Genomic DNA, 20,708 nt, shown 5'->3' with positions numbered 1-20,708 from the left:
TCACACAGAAGGAGTTTCGTTTCAATGGTGGTGCAATAAATTCAACTGCTGCACCAAGTGTGGCTCAAGATGATCAAGCCTGTCTCTTTTCTATTAACAAGGAGCTTTTTAACATATTTCTGAAGATGTGAGCGGATTTACAGTAAAAGAGCAACACTGAGAATCCAACAAGGAACCAGAAGTAATGAGAGATTGATTAAAGGATTTCAGCCTTTTTCTGTGAGTTTGGTGGAAGCTCGACAGCGTTATGAAGGAAATCAAAGGGTTAAATATCAGGTTAAAAATCAGGGATTATTTCTGCCTTTAACTATTCTCTAAAGGGGGAATATTTGTCTGTAATTTGCTCTCTGCTGAGTGCCTTCCTGCAGAAAAGCTCAGAGTGACACTGAAATTAATCATCAAACAAATAAAAAGTTAAATTCATCACCAGTTACTTGCTTTGCAGTTTAATGGCTCATATTAGCCAAAGTTGGTAAGTTTAGCCAAAAATATTCATGCCACACAGATGTTTTACTGGAAATGTCACTTTTGGCTACAGTAGTGAAGCAGTCAGATCTATCACACGTGTGATTCTAGCCTAATTTTATTTGATAAAAAGCTGCCAGCTTGGTGCCCAGAGGGAATAAACATGAGTACACAAAAAACAAAAAAAGGACTGAAGGTGTAAAAATAGAGTAAAAAAACTGATTTAAGGCCGACCACAAACATACAAAAAAAGAAGGAAGATGTTGAATTTTCTTGCTGTTATTCTGGTGCGAAATGACTCCACAGAGCAGCTTAAAGAAATTTCTTATTGCCTGACCCAGAATGTGTTTGTTGTACTCAGGTTCAGCACACAAACACTGCAGCTCTTTAAATAAACCCCAGATCCTGAGAGAAGCATCATTCCTCAGCAGAACCACACATTTCGGACCTTTAAACGGCAGAAATAACGGGCCGTCGCAGGGATTTCTGCACCCCGTGTGAAACGCTGCTTCTGCTGCTTTTCTCTTCCAGATGATGGAACTTTTAAAGAGCCTGTTAAAAAGCTCCAAGGGCCCTAACGAGCCAGAACGAAAACCGAGAAGAAAGGCGCCGAGATGAACAGGCCACGGGTGAGCAGCCCAAGTCCCTATTAACCTTGTAAATGATTCGGTCGGCCAGCTGGAAGATTGAAGCTCCGCCACTGTTTATCTAACACTCAGAGGGATGGTGTTCAGAGTCGGAGAAGGATTTACAGGATGCCCTTCAAGACGCCGCACAGAACAGGGTATTGACGGGTCTCCAGAGCCAAATACCCGTGTTAATACAGGCTAACGCAGAGACTCAAAAGCCCCTCAGCGGAGGCGAAAAATATGGAGATTTAGGGGAATACTAACGAGTTACAGAAACACAAGCAAACATGCAATTAGGTCTGTTTAATATCTGAGACACAAACACTTATAAATACCAACAAGCTAGCTTAAAAAACTGCAAACCAAACAGCAAACTTCGTCCCAAACAACCATCACCACGGTAACTAAGAGTAGTCATCATAGCTGTAGTCGTTGCGTCACATCTGAGGTTATTATTATTAGTATCATCATTCTTTTATTCCACATAACAAAGCGTATTCAACAAAGAGAAGTTTAGTATCTTAAAATGAAGATGATGAAGGTCACCACGGTCTACAGGTTCCTCTACTTGTGAGGACAGACACCTCACTGTAAATAAAAAAAGATCATCTTGTTTTTAATTTTGATGCAGCACAGAAAGGGCCAGATTAACACTTCGCTGTACCCTGGGCAACAATATGAGTGAAGACACATGTGATCTATCTGGATAACTAATCACAAATTTAACTCCCTGTTGCATTTAGAAAAAAAATCCCAAACTTTCTTTTCAGGGATTTCTATGAAAAGAACTTGAAAATGTTCATTTCATATTCTGCCTTCATTCCTCGGCCCTCTTTCAAAGGGACCGGGTTATTATTATTTACTGTTCCAACAATAATTTAATGACCAATTTTTAAAGCCTGGAGCCAAAAAAAACCCCTGAAAAAGATAAAGAATCTTTTTAATTGAAATTCTGACCTCCTTTACCCTTCCTTTATTGGTGGATGTTGTTTACCCAGTGCATTATTACTCATTTTTCCTTCATTTTACAGACTTCTCTTTTAAAAACCGTCTACGTTAGTGCATTCAAAGACTTCCTTGGAGTTGAAGAAAGAGTAAAAGAACAAAAGGATGTAAAATGAGAAAGAGTAAAAGAACAAAAGGATGTGAAATGAGAAAGAGTAAAAGAACAAAAGGATGTGAAACGAGAAAGAGTAAAAGAACAAAAGGATGTAAAACAAGAAAGAGTAAAAGAACAAAAGGGTTTAAAACGAGAAAGAGTAAAAGAACAAAAGGATGTGAAACGAGAAAGAGTAAAAGAACAAAAGGATGTAAAACAAGAAAGAGTAAAAGAACAAAAGGGTTTAAAACGAGAAAGAGTAAAAGAACAGAAGGATTGAAAACGAGAAAGAGTAAAAGAACAAAAGGATGGAAAACGAGAAAGAGTAAAAGAACAAAAGGATGGAAAACGAGAAAGAGTAAAAGAACAAAAGGGTTTAAAACGAGAAAGAGTAAAAGAACAAAAGGATTGAAAACGAGAAAGAGTAAAAGAACAAAAGGATTGAAAACGAGAAAGAGTAAAAGAACAAAAGGATGGAAAACAAGAAAGAGTAAAAGCACAAAAGGATTGAGAAAGAGTAAAAGAACAAAAGGGTTTAAAACGAGAAAGAATAAAAGAACAAAAGAACAAAAGGATGGAAAACGAGAAAGAGTAAAAGGTAGAAAACAAACAGCGTGGCTCACAGAGCTGACGTTAATCTGCCCATGAAAGCATGTGCCAGTCAGGGTGCCAAAGAGAGGAGAAGGAGAAGGTGAGAGGACTAAAATTAGATTACAAGAGTGACAGAAATGAGATCAGGAGTCTGTCATAAAAATAAACGAGAGAACGTAGAGGCTGAAGGACGTCCAGGAAAGAGAGAGGGAGAGAGAGTGGGCACCAAGGTCGGATTCATTTAGATTCTGCCAGGAAAACTAAAACAACACGTCCTCTGAAACGTCTGGATTCCAGCTGCTGTTAACGTCTCAGAGAGAGTTCATGAGGCCGCTGCCTCTGAGAGAAAGCGACTGAAGTCCTTTACTGATCTCCCAGTTATGTGACATGAGCGCCGCTAATAGTCAGGGAGTCATCTTTATTTGATTAGAGGGGTTTGTGTTTACCACAGAGAAAAGTCTGGAGATATCTTCTGAACAGCTGCTGAAATTAGAGACGAATCAGACCAAATAAACTGGTGAGTGGAGCTGCCAGAGGTGGAGAAGCTCCACAGGAAGAGAAGAAGCCTCAAGGAGGGCAAAAAGATGGACCTTTACTAGGGCTGGGCAACGATTAAAATGTTTAATCTGATTAATCTCATGATTTCCCTGATTAATCTCGATTAATCGCATTTGTACGCAGAATCCCAAAATGAATCCAAAAGTAGCGTATAGCTTTTAGCATTTAGCTTTATTTTAAATGTGCTGCCATATGAATGAAAGTGCCATAACATTTGTTGTGCAAACACACTTTTAACATCAGCATCTTTCTGTAGTTTTTATGTAGAAGCCTCGCTCCACTGTCTGTTTCCTTGAATGACTTGCTGCTATCAGTTGTGTGTTTTGCCTTTAAGTGATATTTTAGACTGGAACTACTACGCTGAGAAGACAATTCAACTTGGCAGAGTTTACAGATGACTTTGGTTCTGTCCACTCCGCCGTCTGGAAGAACTTTAACATGAAAATGGCCGAGTAAAAGTTCCGTACCCTTCTCCATGTTTGGTGGATCCGCCGATTACTTTCTTTTCCTGTTCCACAGCAGACAGCAGCAGACTTTTACAAAATAAAAGCCTGTGAGCAACAGACTTTTACAAAATAAAAGCCTGTGAGCAATAGACTTTTACAAAATAAAAGCCTGTGAGCAACAGACTTTTACAAAATAAAAGCCTGTGAGCAACAGACTTTTACAAAATAAAAGCCTGTGAGTAACAGACTTTTACAAAATAAAAGCCTGTGAGCAACAGACTTACAATCATAAAATAAATAATGAAACCTGCGTTAATGCGCGATAAAAGATTTATCGGCGTTAAATAATTAATGAGTTAACGCGATAATAACGAGTTAACTCGCCAAAAAGATGGACATTTACATGAGGAATTACTTTTATCACTCGGTCAGAGTCACATTAACCTTATAAACAAACAAAAACCTTATTAAACCTTATAAACCCATTAACCGTATAAAGCCGGTGGGACGTTTCAGTCTTTTTCAGGTCAGACTGTTTCATCCCACCTTTCTGTTAAAAACAGAAATAAATAAAAGAGGAGGCGACATTTCCTGCAGGATCCTGAAGGATCTCATTTCTCCTAAAACCTGTGAACCAAAATCTTCTGAGCAAGTTGGACACAAACAGATGAAGAGTGAGCAACGATCTTCATCTCAGAGGCAAAGAAAAGACTCTCCCTTTAGGAACAGCAACCAACGGGCCGCCAATAAAGGATCCATTCAGCAGAAACCAATAATGAACTTTCACTGGAGTCTCACAGCAGCTCAGAGAAACCAGCAATTTACCGTCTGCTGAGTCATCAGATGCAGAAACAGAAAGTTTAAAACAACACTGAAAACACATGATTAACCTGCCCGGGGAGTCTGCATTAGCCTGCATGCTAACCTACTGGCATCCGCTGAGAGTCACATTAACACTGAGTCAGTGCTGCGTGCCAGACTCCATTAATTATTACATACCCTAAAGTACTTAGCAGCACAGTGTCAAGTGGAGAGCACTAAATAAAACAGATTAGATCAGAACGGTCAGACCCAGAAACAGCAGCTTTGGAACCGGTTAGCTTAGCTTCGTTATCCCGACCACGAGACGAGGAGGCGGCGAACCGACTGGCTCTGATAAAGCATTTTATTAGGACCACAGCGGCAGCAAACACTGCTAAATTTTTTAATCTAACCAATCAGCATCTGGAGCCAAACTAACTGGCTGTTAGAGCAGCTGCTACGCTACCCGGGACGAGCTCCGAGTCTGGCAGATACTCTGCCCTGAGTGGGAGGCCCCGCTGGGCCCCGCTGGGCTCCAAAAGGTTCGTGTTTGTGAGGCTGAAGATGCTGGCTTCCCATCCAACCTGCAGATTACTGAGAAATGTTGCCTGTACCAACAAACCCTGCAACATCTATCATCCCCCCCCCCCCGCCCACTCAGGGCTCTGCGGGTGTCAGCTCCACCGTCACACTCTAACCAGCTGGTTATACACCTATAAACTGGTCTAAAGGCTGATTTTTCAGGCTGCACTAACCAATCAATAGCTGACATATTTGACATGTTTTTTATTTATTTATTTTAATGAATTCATTAATTCATTTATTTTTTATTTATTTAGTCATTTATTATTATTATTATTAGTAGTAGTAGTAGTTAGTAGTAGTATTTTTATTAGAATTGGTATTATTGTTGTTGTTAATATACAATCATTGTAAATATTAATAATTTTTTTGAGCTACTTGACTAATTTGAATTTCCCCCATTGGGGGATAATAGGGCCAGAATGGGACCAAAATGGGGCCAGAATGGGGCCAGAATGGAGCCAGAATGGGGCCAGAATGGGGCCAGAATGGAGCCAGAATGGAGCCAGAATGGAGCCAGAATGGGGCCAGAATGGGGCCAGAATGGGGCCAGAATGGAGCCAGAATGGAGCCAGAATGGGGCCAGAATGGGGCCAGAATGGAGCCAGAATGGAGCCAGAATGGGGCCAGAATGGAGCCAGAATGGAGCCAGAATGGGGCCAGAATGGGGCCAGAATGGAGCCAGAATGGGGCCAGAATGGGGCCAGAATGGGGCCAGAATGGGGCCAGAATGGGACCAAAATGGGGCCAGAATGGGGCCAGAATGGGGCCAGAATGGAGCCAGAATGGAGCCAGAATGGGGCCAGAATGGAGCCAGAATGGAGCCAGAATGGGGCCAGAATGGGGCCAGAATGGAGCCAGAATGGAGCCAGAATGGGGCCAGAATGGAGCCAATAGCCCATTTCTACATTTAGAATCTGATTTTAAGCCTCTCAGAGTGAACATAAGGCCGTGTGCAGCGTGAAAAATGAAGGTTTGGGGTTAAAGACCAATAACTCTGAGAATAAAATTATGTTCAAGGCAAATATCCAATCCTAAAATATCATCCTAAAGCTTTATCAGAGCTGTAGAGACGTATTAAACTCGAGTGTTTCACCATCATTTGAACTCATTTCTATATATATAATAGCGTAATATGATATGAACCTGATAAGTCGGCAGTAAATGTGAGTTTCAGCCTGTTTTAGTGTGCCCTGAGTGGCCAATCAATGCAACTTGAATTTCCCCCATTGGGCGACAATGGGGCCAGAATGGGGCCAGAATGGAGCCAGAATGGAGCCAGAATGGGGCCAGAATGGGGCCAGAATGGGGCCAGAATGGGGCCAGAATGGAGCCAGAATGGAGCCAGAATGGGGCCAGAATGGAGCCAGAATGGAGCCAGAATGGAGCCAGAATGGGGCAAGAATGGAGCCAGAATGGGGCCAGAATGGGGCCAGAATGGAGCCAGAATGGAGCCAGAATGGGGCAAGAATGGGGCCAGAATGGAGCCAGAATGGGGCAAGAATGGGGCCAGAATGGAGCCAGAATGGGGCAAGAATGGGGCCAGAATGGAGCCAGAATGGGGCCAGAATGGGGCCAGAATGGGACCAAAATGGGGCCAGAATGGGGCCAGAATGGGGCCAGAATGGAGCCAGAATGGAGCCAGAATGGGGCCAGAATGGAGCCAGAATGGAGCCAGAATGGGGCCAGAATGGGGCCAGAATGGAGCCAGAATGGAGCCAGAATGGAGCCAGAATGGAGCCAATAGCCCATTTCTACATTTAGAATCTGGTTTTAAGCCTCTCAGAGTGAACATAAGGCCGTGTGCAGCGTGAAGAATGAAGGTTTGGGGTTAAAGACCAATAACTCTGAGAATAAAATGATGTTCAAGGCAAATATCCAATCCTAAAATATCATCCTAAAGCTTTATCAGAGCTGTAGAGACGTATTAAACTCGAGTGTTTCACCATCATTTGAACTCATGTCTATATATATAATAGCGTAATATGATATGAACCTGATAAGTCGGCAGTAAATGTGAGTTTCAGCCTGTTTTAGTGTGCCCTGAGTGGCCAATCAATGCAACTTGAAGTGTAAGCAAAGAAGCCCTTTCAGCACTCAGAGAGGCGTTTCTTGCCGTGTTAGCTTATCTCCGACAGTTTACATTTCCAAAGAGATTCCTCCGTGACACTCATAAAGGGGAGAAGAAAGACTTTTAATACCTCTGTAGAGGCAGTGAAATTCCTCCAGGCTTTCCCGAGTCCTATTAGAGATATCACTTAACTGACACGGGCGACAGAAACTCATTTAGGAGGGTAAAGGATTACAGGACGGCCGGATTCTGCTGGGAGAGCTGAAAGGCCTCCATGGATAACGCTCGCCGAACACATCAGAGTTCCACTCACTAATAAGTGTTAAAGTGTAATAAGCGTCTGCTGAATGGCAGCAGCGTGGACTCAGAGCAGGGTGAGAGGTTCGTTAGGAGGGGAGGGAAACGAGCTGACCCGTTACCCACAATCCTCAGAGGCGCTGCCCCACACACAGGAAGTCAGAGGATGAGGAGGCGTGTTGCATCGCCTCGAAGCGAAGCAAATCCCGATCAAAATGCTGATTGTGGAACTCTCACACACAGCTACTTATCTGCTGCCCATAGGCAGGCAGATAGGAGCCGGCATCAGGCCATCAGCAGCCTCTACCAGAGACTCCCAGCTGTCAATCATCTGCAAACAGCGTCAGCACACACACATTAAACCGCCAAGGTCATCACATTTAACCACCAAGGTCATCCAAGGTCATCCCACGCTGCACGCTGAGATGGAGGACCGTCTGTTCACACAGCCGTCAGAGGTCGTGCAGGTGAGAGTATGGCTGTGTTTGAAACCGCATACTTCTCCTACTACTCATACTACTCCTACTAACTTTAACTTTTTTTAAGTTCCAGGATGCATACTAGATTCTCCTAAATGTTGGGTATGCATCATGAGGTCACTACTCATACTCAAACTACCCAAGATGCAACGTAACGTGACGTCGCCGATCGTCATTTCCTGTCAAAACGGCAGTTTCAAGCTAGCTACAACGAGGGCAGGTTCACTTCCTGTTTTCAAAACAAAAGCACCAATTGTATGGTAATGGCTTTCCCTATGATAAAAGGCAACGGGTATTTTATTTTGTGAAAATAACCGGGAGTGCGTTAGCTCACTGCGGCTAGCTTTAGTAGCGCCGAATTCATGGGAACAAAATTGTAAACAGCCGGTATTTTGTCAGGTTTTCAACACGTTGGGGATCTAAACGACTACTTTCTCACCTGAAAATGTTTCAAATGTTGCTAAAGTTTACAGAGTTTAGAGCTTAAGAGAAATCAGCTTCAGGCCGGCTGATTTCGGGCAGGAGCGAAATGCATTGTGGGTAAACACTCTGCATACTGTCTGATCGATGAGTATGCAGTATGAAGTATGTAGTATGTAGTATGCAGTATGTAGTATGCAGTATTTAGTATGGAAGTATGTAGTATGTAGTATGTAGTATGCAGTATGTAGTATGCAGTATGTAGTATGCAGTATGCAGTATGTAGTATGTAGTATGCAGTATGTAGTATGCAGTATGTAGTATGCAGTGTGTAGTATGCAGTATGCAGTATGTAGTATGCAGTATGCAGTATGTAGTATACAGTATGTAGTATGTAGTATGCAGTATGTAGTATGTAGTATGCAGTATGTAGTATGTAGTATGCAGTATGCAGTATGTGGTATGCAGTATGAAGTATGTAGTATGTAGTATGCAGTATGTAGTATGTAGTATGCAGTATGCAGTATGTAGTATGCAGTATGTAGTATGCAGTATGTAGTATGTAGTATGCAGTATGCAGTATGTAGTATGTAGTATGCAGTATGCAGTATGTAGTATGTAGTATGCAGTATGTAGTATGCAGTATGTAGTATGCAGTATGCAGTATGCAGTATGTAGTATGCAGTATATAGTATGCAGTATGTAGTATGCAGTATGTAGTATGTAGTATGCAGTATGTAGTATGCAGTATGCAGTATGCAGTATGCAGTATCTAGTATGTAGTATGCAGTATGTAGTATGAATTATGTAGTATGCAGTATGTAGTATGCAGTATGTAGTATGGTCAACATGCGGTTTTGAACACAGGTTTCCAAGGTGACGTTAATGAGAAGATGCATACTAGATTCACCGAAATGTTGATTTTGCATTTACAATCAGATTTATCATTTTATTTCTGCTAAATCAGTTTTTTTTGGCCCAACATGAAGAACAAAGCGCTACAAAAACATCTCTCTTCCTGCACAGATTCACCAACATGCTTCAGTAGATTTTAATACTGTCATGTGATCATGTGACCCGACACCACCAGTAATTAAAAGTAGGAAGTGAAGAAGAAGTTTCTCTCAGCTGTTTCCAGCGGCGTCAATTCAGCCAAAGCTAAGGTACGGCGAGGTCACTATAGTCACATGATTACAGTATCAATCAATAAATATACCAGCAAATAATCACCACAAAAGTCTGCTATGTAGCTTATCTGTGTGCAAATGCAGTCTCACTCACACCCCGCTAACATAATAATGGACTCGTCTCCGTCTCCCTGTTAGCATTAGCATTAGCATTAGCATTAACAGCCTGGATCCCGCCTTCACTACCTGGTCCTCCTTCCTCCACCGCTGGGGCAACATTGGACCCCTTTTTTTGGTGATAAATAAATCCAAAGTTAGATACCACATTTCAAAAGGGAAGATGATACTTAGATCAATTGATTGTGTTGTTCAGAATTTCAATTGTAGTTCATTTATATGTATTAAATAATAGAATAATACAAATTGATAAATTCATTCATACATTTTCCCCTGGAGCTGAGGTGTGGCAGCTAACATACCCAATAACATACCCATGGGTGTCTCACTGATAAAGCAGAATTCTGCGGCCTGAATAAAGCCGTTTTTAACTTTAAAGCCAAACGTGCACGCAGAGTTCACGTGAATCCACTGAAACAGCAGCGAGCGGCTCCATGCGTCCATGAAGCCGACTGGATGCAGCTCTGATACGGCCGACCTCATCCATAATGGAGGAGCAGCGATTCTGACCCACTTACACAGCGGGGGGGGGTGATCACAGCGGGGGGGGGCGCCGTGGTAAATATTAGAAAGCAGCCAATCAGAGCGCTTCACGCTGACTGATGACACAGCCCGCTGACTGCAGGGCAAATCGATGTCCCACCGGCGGTCCATGTGAGGAGCTAATGAGGCTTTTCATCAGATTTCACACCAACACATGTTGGTGTGATCCTCACGTTTCATTCATAAAAATAACTCAAGAATGTGTAAATTAAATAAACTCTGAGTTTAACGTTTCCTGATCAGCAGTTCTGCAGCTTTCTGAAGCTCTCTCAGAGTTCTCTTTGGACATTTTCTGTTTCTTCCCTCATCTTCAGTCCAGTCCTTGTACTTAACTCTGAGCTGTGAAGCATTCAGGCAGGAAAAAGGCTCCTAACTCAAGGGATGAACCAGTGCTGTGTCCACACAGAACAGACAACTTAGCAAAGAAGAGCTTTGGGATGTCCTTCAAGAAGCCTGGAGAACTGTTCCTGAAGACTCCTTAAAGAAAGGACAGAAAGCTCGTCTGAGAGGGTTCAGGCTGTGCTGGAGGAGAAAGCAGCTCAGAGCAGATATTCACTTTAAAGCTGCTCAGAACTGAACTAACTCTGGTTCTGCCTCAGATTCTGGGTTTATGTTCATGTTGGAACATGTTTCAGTGAATCTCTGCAGCTGTTACCATGGAAACATCTGCAGATATTCACTTTAAAGCTGCTCAGAACTGAACTAACTCTGGTTCTGCCTCAGATTCTGGGTTTATGTTCATGTTGGAACACGTTTCAGTGACTCTCTGCAGCTGTTACCATGGAAACATCTGCAGATATTCACTTTAAAGCTGCTCAGAACTGAACTAACTCTGGTTCTGCCTCAGATTCTGGGTTTATGTTCATGTTGGAACATGTTTCAGTGAATCTCTGCAGCTGTTACCATGGAAACATCTGCAGATATTCACTTTAAAGCTGCTCAGAACTGAACTAACTCTGGTTCTGCCTCAGATTCTGGGTTTATGTTCATGTTGGAACATGTTTCAGTGAATCTCTGCAGCTGTTACCATGGAAACATCTGCAGATATTCACTTTAAAGCTGCTCAGAACTGAACTAACTCTGGTTCTGACTCAGATTCTGGGTTTATGTTCATGTTGGAACACGTTTCAGTGAATCTCTGCAGCTGTTACCATGGAAACATCTGCAGATATTCACTTTAAAGCTGCTCAGAACTGAACTAACTCTGGTTCTGCCTCAGATTCTGGGTTTATGATCATGTTGGAACATCAACATTTTTTTAATTTCTAACTTTACTGTTTCTGTATGTGAGTTTCCCTTTTATAGAATCTGTTTTTATGAGTTGGGCTCCTTGTGCTTGATTTGTTGGGGGTGGGCACCATTGATAAATGTGATCTGTGAGTTTGGGTTAGGGTTAGCCAACCAACGCAAAGCTCCCGGTCGCGAGTGCAGGCCACGGCTAACGTTAGCAGCGGAAACGTTAAACTCCAGGAGAACAGCCCAGATGTGACTGCTGGGTCCCTTTTATTTATTTTATATTATCTGAAGCAGAGGAAAAGCAACAAGTTCAGTGTTCAATGCTTGTGTTCATTTACAGCACTTTATCGACAAAAAGGTCGAAACTGAAGGTTGCAGGCAGCACTTTGGACTCGTCTCAAATAAAGCGGGATGCAAATGGCTCGGACTGCATCTGTCCACATCTGTTAAAAACAAAATATTACTTTATAAAGCCAGTTCTTTTTGTTATTTATCAATCTTTTTGAATGAATTTAAATGAAAACACCTCAAATTGAGGGCTTTTATCAGCAACATTTAGGTGAGATTAAAATAGATTAATTTATTACAGGTCATAATTAATTAATCTCTCAATGTTTTTAATCTCATGACAGCACGAGTTAACGTCACAGAAAGGTCCCTCTCTGCTCTGCTGATCATCACTTTCATGAAAGGACTCGTTTCTTTACTTCTTTATGTGCAGAGTTCAACAGTGACTCACCATCTTAGTGATGTTTCACCCCCCATCAGGAGGTAATTACCGTCGTGATTACCCAGAATTCCTTGCGCACACTGAAGCCAAATGGTTTGTGTGAATAAGCTGTTTGAGGACGCCGTGCGTCTTACTGACGAGGTGCACATCTGTGCATTTCCTGGTTTCTCCACCGTTCTGCAGCTTGAAAAAGCAACAGCTGCTCCTCCACTATTGATCATCTCCAATCAGCTGCTGATTAAGGCTGGAGGTGTGAGCAGGTGGAAGCGCCACGTCACAATTAAACACAAAATGCGTTTTCTTATTTCTAACCAAAGAACGGCATAAAAAAAACTGAGTTTTCGTGAATTTACAAGGTTTTAACTGTCATTAGTGAGATAAAAAGCAGCTGTTGCACCACATCTACTCATTCTTCTCCCCACTGACACTCAGTGTTTTATACATCTGCCTGAGCTGTAGCTGCTTTCCTTAAAAAGAATGGTAAGTGCAAGCTAATTGCGCTTAATTTCCGCGCTCGCTGAGTCATTTGTCTTAATGACATAATCACACCTTCCACAGCAGACATTTTGACAGGCGATAACAGAAAAAAAGCCCGTTATTGAAAACATAAGTGGAGGCCACCTTCCATTTAGCTTCCCAAAAAGCAGAAAGAGCAACATGAAATCACATTGTGTGGAGTGTGAAATGAAGGCGGCCATTATTCAGAGATCAGCTAATGACTAAGGCTGTGTTTGAAACCGCATACTTCTCCTACTTCTCCTACTACTCCTACTACTCATACTAACTTTCTGAGTTAGTATGCGAGTTTGAGTAAGGAGAAGTTCCAGGATGCATACTAGATTCTCCTAAATGTTGGGTATGCATCATGAGGTTACTACTCATACTCAAACTACCCAAGATGCAACGTAACGTGACGTCACCGATCGTCATTTCCTGTCAAAACGGCAGTTTCAAGCTAGCTACAACGAGGGTAGGTTCACTTCCTGTTTTCAAAACAAAAGCACCAATTGTATGGTAATGGCTTTCCCTGTGATAAAAGGCAACGGGTATTTTATTTTGTGAAAATAACCGGAAGTGCGTTGCTCACTGCGGCTAGCTTTAGTAGCGCCGAATTCGTGGGAACAAAATTGTAAACAGCCGGTATTTTGTCAGGTTTTCAACACGTTGGGGATCTAAACGACTACTTTCTCACCTGAAAATGTTTCAAATGTTGCTAAAGTTTACAGAGTTTAGAGCTTAAGGGAAATCAGCTTCAGGCCACAGTGATCAGTTGGCTTCAGAGGTCCTGCATCTATTTGCTACGGTGGCCGACACGTGCAAACGGCAAAACAAATCCAACAGTACAACGCTGCAAGTTCACTCAAAACACAACGGAAGTTCGCCAGGCCACTAGGGGGTCTCGAACTTTGGGAAAGGGGATCGACTATGAGAGATCGGAGGAGTAACGAAGGAGAAGAAAGTATAAAGGTACGTTGTCCTTTATGTCTTTTTTAAACACTTGGCATAAAGGTGCAGACCGAAGTGCAGACCGAGCAGCAAACAGCGTAACAGGCGCGGCTGTCGGCAGCAGGCAGTGATACGCAGGGAGAGAAAATAGGGCCAAGAGACTGTGAGGTCTGACTTTTTCCTGGAGAACCATTTTGTGATGCAAATGTATTACTCTGTTGAACGCATATTGTTCTGAGAAGCAAAACGCTTTATTTTTTAAACCCCAGCCAACTAGCCGGACTACCTTCATCAACACCAAAACGAGGCTGGAACTCTGCTCACAGGACGCAGCAGGGGGTAAGAAGATGTTCAGAAATGATGTTGCTGATATGGGATGTTACACAGCTTCATGTCAGAAGAGGCGAACTGTCCCTTTAAGTGTTTAAACATGTGCCGGCAGCCATGTGTCCAAAACCGGTAAATACTAAATTATTGTGAAATGTGTGCATCAGATATATGGAAACGTGCTGAATTATCTGTGTTTTATCTGTTTAAGACCAGATGTGCGTGCTTCTGAATGAGTGAAAGTTTCCTCGTGGTATTTCAGGCCCTTTCAGAGGCAGTGTTTGATTTCATCAGCTTTGTTTGTTTGCTCTTATTTCTGAAGCCAGAGCTCAGCTGTGTGGGATGCTTAATGCTCGGGTGGGAATGTTCCCCCCTCTGGGGATGCAAGTGGTGTCGGGGGGTTAACTGCAGACTGCATTAAGCAGGCAGCACTTCGGTGGAATGTTTTGCACATTTCATAATAATCTCTGTTGACATCATTGCGTTTTGTCACAGAGTCAGAGACTCAGACCACAGCTGGATTCATTCAGAGACAGAAGCCTGCAGGAGCCAAACTCCGGGTCATCCAGGTTCCTTTTTATCAGCCGGATACGTTACGATTCATAAAGATTATTATTATTTATTATTATTCATTCTGAAAGTGTGAGTAAAAACACAGAAATTCTGCTTTTTTCTGCACAAAAGGGCTCTTTTTACAACATCCGAGAGGTGAAAACATGCTTGTGTTTGTGGGTTTAACAGGTTAACCCATTTAGGCCTAAGACGCCTGGAAAAGAATGCCTGTAAAACCTACGGGCGATTTCAGAAAGACCCCCTAAAACCTGAAGTTTTTCTGGAAATTCAGCAATTGTGTCAACGCTTACTAAATGATGGATTTCTCATCCTCTGTGGCAGATAGAAAGAAAATTCAAAAAGTATTTCAGAGCTTACACCTGTGGCTTTCTTTGGAAATTTAGTTTATTTACATACACCTTCACGAAAATAGAAAATACAGTGCAGGAACAGCACTATTTTCAATGCCTGCAACGGTGTGGCATCTGCAGGGAAACCGACTTTCACCCCTGGTGTGCGGTTGAAATCTCTCCGTCGATTACGGTGGTAATTGTCAGTCTTCCACTCACATTCAAACCCTTCAAAATCATCCTCAAACATATGTGCTCGCCATAAATCTCCATCAACTGGGTCAGCGCGTTCATCAGCATCATCAAAGCCAAGAAACTCCTCACAATCGCTCCCGTCTGAAATGTCTTCCCACTGAAAGTCCTCCATGCTTGTTCGATGTAACTTAACTTCAAAACAATGACACGAGGAACATGACGACTCTCACGTGTCTATTATAATGCATTTCATTGGCGCAGAGGTCAACAATTGGTGCAAAACAACCTTATACATGAAAAAAGACGTGTACGCTTTCCCGGCCTTAAAGGTAGAATAACGCAACAGCGCCCCCGGCTTTAAAGGTAGAAATGCAGCAACGCTTTCCCGGCCTCAATGGGTTAAAGATGCTCATTCACATCCGAGGCCAATCTGTCAGAGTGTAAAACTCTCACAAATGGAAGATAAAAACATCTTGAAACGCGTCTCTTATCGCACAAACAACTCAGTCGAGCAGAACTCGTTTCCTAAAAATTCAACTTAACTGATGAAAACATACAAAAAGCCGCGTTCCGCTGAGGAGAAATTGATGCTGCCCTGAAGGCGCATCAGGAAAAGATGTGATCTGAGGAGCGAGATGAAGACAAAATGAGGCTGTTAAGGTGAAAATCATCCGTGTGCCGCGACACAACAGCCGTGAGCTCCGCTTTTTATCTATTTATTTCTCTTTTCATCACTCCTTCTGCTCACAGAGACGTTCATCTCAGCATGTAGATGGAAACCTGTGCACGTACAAAGGGACGTTCAGCTTTAGAAAGCCTGGAGAGAGAGAAGGAGTTTGCCCTCATCTGTCAGGACGACATGTGGTTTAACATGAACATGTGGATAACTGGACACACTTTAGTTTACAGAGGTATCAGATGCCTGATATGAGGCGGGATATGATGCGATGAAACTGCGCCCAGAGGTCAGAAGATGCTCAAAGTCAGCAGGGATGCTGGTGCAAAGCTGGGATGAGCAGCCGGTTCCTGCATTTAGAGCAGGGATGGGCAACTTCCATGATAAAGAGGGCCAACATTGACCACGCACTTCGAATAATTGGATATGAAAGACGCTACAAGTGATTCTCAATAAGAACACATTTTATATGAATTTATATCTGTGTGTTTATTGCACCAACGTACAACTATTTTCTGCATATAAATGTATTTTAACACGTCCTTAATAAGCAACAAAGACAAAACATTTGCTTAAAAAAAAGTGCAAAAAGGAATTTGAACTCCTTCATAACAAAGAATAAAACTGAAGAGGTACTCTTCTTCCCATTTTGGCTGAAAAATGCGATTTTTTTCTCTTTTTGCCGCTGCTAGTGGCCATGGCGCTTGACTTTCCTATTCGCTGTTGCGGAAAGCGGCCCGGGCCCCGCTACTGTTTGTTTGTTTGTTTTTTGAAATTATTAAATTATTATTGATCTATTTGCGGACCGTACTGAGTGAGGATGAGGGCCGTGTGCGGCCCCCGGGCCGCCAGTTGCCCATCCCTGCTTTAGAGGCACACGGTGCGCTTTAAACCGAGAAGAGAGAAGGCAGAGACGGGGACTCGAGTCGCTGTTTTGATGACTTGTGACTTGACTTGACAAAAAATAAAAGACTCGAGACTCGACTGGGACTTGGAAGTTAAAGACTCGGCACTTGACTTGACTTGAGGCTGAGAATGGCGTCCTGATTGGATCCCTACCCTGTCAATCAGCCATGCTCTCTCTGCATACCTTAGTGTTTATGGGAGAGAATAAACTCATATCAGATATGCATCAACATGTCAGCGGGACCGAGAATCGTTGTCTTCGGCTTTCATAATCACCGTTTTGACGGCAAAAGACGAACAGCTCAGTGCAAGACATGCGGCATCAACATCTCAGACAGCCAGACGACAACTTCCAACTTTGTTCGTCATCTGAAGATCCATTCTGACCAGTAAGTGCTAGTTAAATTAGCTAATATTATCCTGTTAGCCTAGCCGGTAGTTAGCTAAGGTTAGCTTGATATGATACGGGGTGGACAGGTTGGACACATTGGCCAATGATGTTTACTGACAGTTACTTATATCTTTGTGTTTTCACTTTATTAAGATCAGATTCTGCTGGTAAAATTGCAACAATAAGGTGACCTGACCAAGAAAAAATGACTTGAGACTTGAAAGCTAAGACTTGGGACTTGCACATGTGTGACTTGGTCCCATCTCTAAGAGAAGAAGAAACTCAGTAAAACGAGGCCCCTGAACAGATGCAGCGAGGCTGGACCCAAACAGAGCAGCCGGAGTGGAAAAACATCCTTCTGTGACGCTGGAAACTATGAAAACGAGCTCCAGCTCCAAACGAGCTTTCACTCCCCAGGTGACCCGGCGACCTCTCAGATATGAACAAGGTGAGTTTGGTGTCGACACAGCAGCTGCAGCGACACCTTTGATGCTTTCTCCTGCAGAGGGACCGATATACAGCTGGAGGGTCCCCAGATCCTGACCTGTGGGCTGATTGATTTACTCAATGAGTGGCTCGGTTTAGACGTCATGACTGAGACCCTTTAGCACCTTTTAATGTCAGATATTAGCTGGTGAAAAGAGCAGAAAACATGGCCTGATCCTGAGAGTTTACAGAAACATCTCCTCAGATCGGACTTCAGGTTGAACAGGGAGAGATCTGGAGCTGAAATAAAAAATCTCACGCTCACTTTGACTGCAGCTGCTGTGCTTTCACTTCACTATCGTTCTGTTTCCTGATCTCTAATCTGAGCCATGAGACGCGTGTGAGACTCACGGGAAGTTTTACTGACATATCGACTCAAAGTTCTCTCTGAAGTGTCAAAAATCGTCAAACTAAAGACTTTCTGGTCTCCTGAGGAGGAGGCGTGCGAGGAATATTTCCCTAATGAGACCTTTGGAACAAACAGACACAAAACGAAACAAAACGACACAAAACGAAATAAAACAAAACAAAACGACCACAAACAGACACAAAACGACACAAAACGACCACAAACAGACACAAAACGACACAAAACGACCACATACAGACACAAAAGGACCACAAACAGACACAAAACGAAACAAAACGACCACAAACAGACACAAACGACACAAAACGACCACATACAGACACAAAAGGACCACAGACCCAAAACGACACAAAACGACCACAAACAGACACAAACAGACACAAAACGAAACAAAACGACACAAAACGAAATAAAACAAAACAAAACGACCACATACAGACACAAAAGGACCACAGACCCAAAACGAAACAAAACGACCACAAACAGACACAAAACGAAATAAAACAAAACAAAACGACCACATACAGACACAAAAGGACCACAGACCCAAAACGAAACAAAACGACCACAAACAGACACAAAACGACACAAAACGACCACAAACAGACACAAACAGACACAAAACGTCCACAAACAGACACAAAACGACACAAAACGAAATAAAACAAAACAAAACGACCACATACAGACACAAAAGGACCACAGACCCAAAACGAAACAAAACGACCACAAACAGACACAAACAGACACAAAACGTCCACAAACAGACACAAAACGACACAAAACGACCACAAACAGACACAAACAGACACAAAACGACCACAAACAGACACAAAACGAAAAAAAACGACCACAAACAGACACAAACAGACACAAAACGACCACAAACAGACACAAAACGAAAAAAAACGACCACAAACAGACACAAACAGACACAAAACGACCACAAACAGACACAAAACGAAAAAAAACTACCACAAACAGACACAAACAGACACAAAGCGTCCACAAACAGACACAAAACGACACAAAACAACCACAAACAGACACAAAACGACACAAAACGACCACAAACAGACACAAAACGACACAAAACGACCACAAACAGACACAAAACGAAACAAAACGACCACAAACAGACACAAATAGACACGATCACTGCGACAGACGCACACTTTGGCTGTGACGCGCACGTGTTGAAGCTCGTTAGCATGTTTGTCCATCAGGAATCTCCCTCTGACCTTTACTTTAATGAACAGCCCCGCCATCACGCTCTGGGTGTGAGTGTGAGACTGATGTAAATATATCGCTTATTTATCTGTTTACAGGTATGTTTGTCAGTAACGGTAACCTCATGGGTCTCTCCTGCGTCGCCATGGCAACTGAGCTGACACGAAACCCACAAATAATCAAGAATTTGATGGTTTGCAGGAGGTGTGAAGATGAAGAATCATCTGATGTCCTGCGTTTAACAAACCGCCGTCACAGGTTCGAGTCCCTCCGTCCTTCTGCTTAAATCTGGGACAAAGTCCAATTCCTCCTTAAATCGTTCCTCCTTAAATGCTAGTTTTATTTTTATCATCCGTCCGTCCCGTCCTCTAAAAACACGTGGAATCCTTCAGTCATTCATCACTGCTGATGGGCTTATTATGGGCTTATTATGGGCTTATTATGGGCTTATTATGGGCGTATTATGGGCGTATTATGGGCTTATTATGGGCTTATTATGGGCTTATTATGGGCTTATTATGGGCGTATTATGGGCTTATTATGAGCTTATTATGGGCTTATTATGGGCGTATTATGGGCGTATTATGGGCTTATTATGGGCTTATTATGGGCTTATTATGAGCTTATTATGGGCTTATTATGGGCGTATTATGGGCTTATTATGAGCTTATTATGGGCTTATTATGGGCGTATTATGAGCTTATTATGGGCTTATTATGGGCTTATTATGGGCGTATTATGAGCTTATTATGAGCTTATTATGGGCTTATTATGGGCTTATTATGAGCTTATTATGGGCGTATTATGGGCTTATTATGGGCTTATTATGGGCGTATTATGGGCTTATTATGGGCTTATTATGGGCGTATTATGGGCGTATTATGGGCTTATTATGAGCTTATTATGGGCTTATTATGGGCGTATTATGAGCTTATTATGGGCTTATTATGGGCTTCTTATGGTCTTATTATGAGCTTATTATGGGCGTATTATGAGCGTATTATGGGCGTATTATGGGCGTATTATGAGCGTATTATGGGCGTATTATGGGCGTATTATGGGCGTATTATGGGCTTATTATGGGCGTGTTTTTAAAGAAGTTTACACTGAACTTGAACAAATAAGGAAGGAAGAAACATTCTAACAAACATGGGAAGAAAAGATCCCCGTTACCTCTTTATATCGACCCCATTGAGCTCTTAAAGGAGCACAAGGCTGCTTTGGATCATCCCGTTCACTCTGAGCACTTTAGGCCTCCAGAGGCTCTGCTGAGCATCATATCAGATCCATCAGAGTCCTGATAAGCCATTAAATGCCTTTCTACAGCTTTCAATAGTATCTCAAAATGAAAAGCCATGTGTGACCACAATTGAATTGATTATCCCTGACTATTTATTTCTTTTAATGTATGGTTCAGTTGATGTACCATGTTTTTAACAAAATAATAGTCAAATAAATTCATTCATTCATTCATTCATTCATTCATTCATGAACCATCTGCATGAGTTGGTTTCTTTCACTGAGCCAC

General features: G+C 42.5%; 1 protein-coding gene across 2 annotated transcripts in view; it reads right to left on the bottom strand.

Annotated features, from left to right (window-relative positions):
• Window positions 1-20,708, bottom strand: part of grid1b (glutamate receptor, ionotropic, delta 1b) — a 664,549-nt gene that overhangs the window by 358,256 nt on the left and 285,585 nt on the right. The window lies entirely within an intron of this gene.

Source organism: Odontesthes bonariensis, chromosome 23 (assembly GCF_027942865.1).
Source record: "Odontesthes bonariensis isolate fOdoBon6 chromosome 23, fOdoBon6.hap1, whole genome shotgun sequence".
NCBI lineage: Eukaryota > Metazoa > Chordata > Actinopteri > Atheriniformes > Atherinopsidae > Odontesthes > Odontesthes bonariensis.
The sequence above is the reverse complement of the archived record's forward strand: the minus strand, read 5'-3'. Positions and strand labels throughout refer to the sequence as shown.